This window comes from Buceros rhinoceros, unplaced genomic scaffold, assembly GCF_000710305.1.
Source record: "Buceros rhinoceros silvestris isolate BGI_N320 unplaced genomic scaffold, ASM71030v1 scaffold18931, whole genome shotgun sequence".
NCBI lineage: Eukaryota > Metazoa > Chordata > Aves > Bucerotiformes > Bucerotidae > Buceros > Buceros rhinoceros.
The window spans coordinates 14,018-15,525 of NW_010392958.1; positions in this window are offsets into that span (position 1 = coordinate 14,018).

Here is a 1,508-nt window from a genome sequence, read left to right on the forward strand (position 1 = left end):
CAAAAGCCCGTTAAAAGGAGCGCGGGGTGTCACCGCCTGCAGCCGGTCCCATTTGTTTGGTCTGAGCGGGACATCTAATGCCCCTTCACACGGTCTCCTTGTAGCAGCTACAACCATTCATGACGTTCTCGTTTGACCTGTAAAAACCCTCAGGCGGCCCTGACGGTACTTGTGAAGCTCCTGACAGTACTCCAGGGCCACGCTGGGGTGGTGGGGAACAGACCCGTGTTCCGCTGGAGGCCCTCCGAGGACTCGTTTGACAGAGAATCGGGACAGGGTGGCTCCGCAGCCCAGGCAACACCGTTTCTGAGCCTCAGGTTAGCAAAGGCACATAGAGCGCAACGCCGTGGCGCTGGGGGAAGCGACTCCTTGTCTGCTCAGGCAGGAAAGCGGGTGATGGTCGGCGGGAGAGCGAGCACACTCTGATGACGCTGCCTCGATTCCTCCGCGTTCGGAGCCAACGCGGCGTTTCAGCGGTGAATGAAGGCGTCCCACTCGCGGTTGTCCACTGTCCCCAGGTCCATGTGTCATCCATCAGAAGGCTCGTGCCTTGCTAACGCCTCGGGAGGGACTCGGCCTTCCCTCCGGGAATTCCTCTAGTGGTACAGGGCTCCTGGCAACGGCGCGTGGAGAACTGACCTTCACAAAACGTTCTGGAACGGCCACGGTTAGAATTCTGCGTTAACCGGACAACAAACCAAACCCAAGCGGTAACTCTGGAATTACAGGGTCACATTTTAATTCCTGAATTGTACAGGTCAGCATTAATATCACCACATGTATACAAATGGTGTAAAACAAGTACAGTGGTATTTTTAATACAAAATAAACTTCTGCTTTATGGAAAAAACTATACTTCATATCTACACAGACAGCCCATCTTTTTCCAAACAATAGCTAAAATTAAAATTAACTACAAAAAATCTCCAAAACAGAGAAACTGCTTCAGTTTAAACTACTCCAGGAGAAATGGACCCATAACATGTATTACGAGTGATCGATGTGGTGGATTGCAGCTGCTTTCAGACTCGGAACGTTTCTGACACATTAATCCTCTCACTTCGTTATGATCTCAGATCACGTATGGGCAAACGGACATTAAAATATTTACAGTTCACTTGCTGCTCTGGAAAAGAAAAGCTGGACTGTTTTGCCTCTGCCCACCCTCCGATGCCTGCGCTTCGCTCACCTACTACGTGGAATGTGCTTTTATCGCTTAAAAAAAGCGGCTTTCGTTCGCGCCGGTCCCGGTGCCGCCTCAGCCCAGTGCCGTGACAATCCCACCTCGCTCCACAGTGACGCGGGTCTTAAAACGCCGCCGAGTTCATCGCTACAAAAAGCCTGTTGGTGTTTCTCGTGGCCACCTCAATTACACGATTTCACCGGGCAAACAGGGGAACGGCAGCGCCCACCACCTCGGCAAGCGGCGCCCGTTCAGGGCCTCCTGCAAGGCGACGCCGCGGGCTGGGCCGTGTCCGGCAGCGCTGGACCCGAGCGGCTCCCGGAGG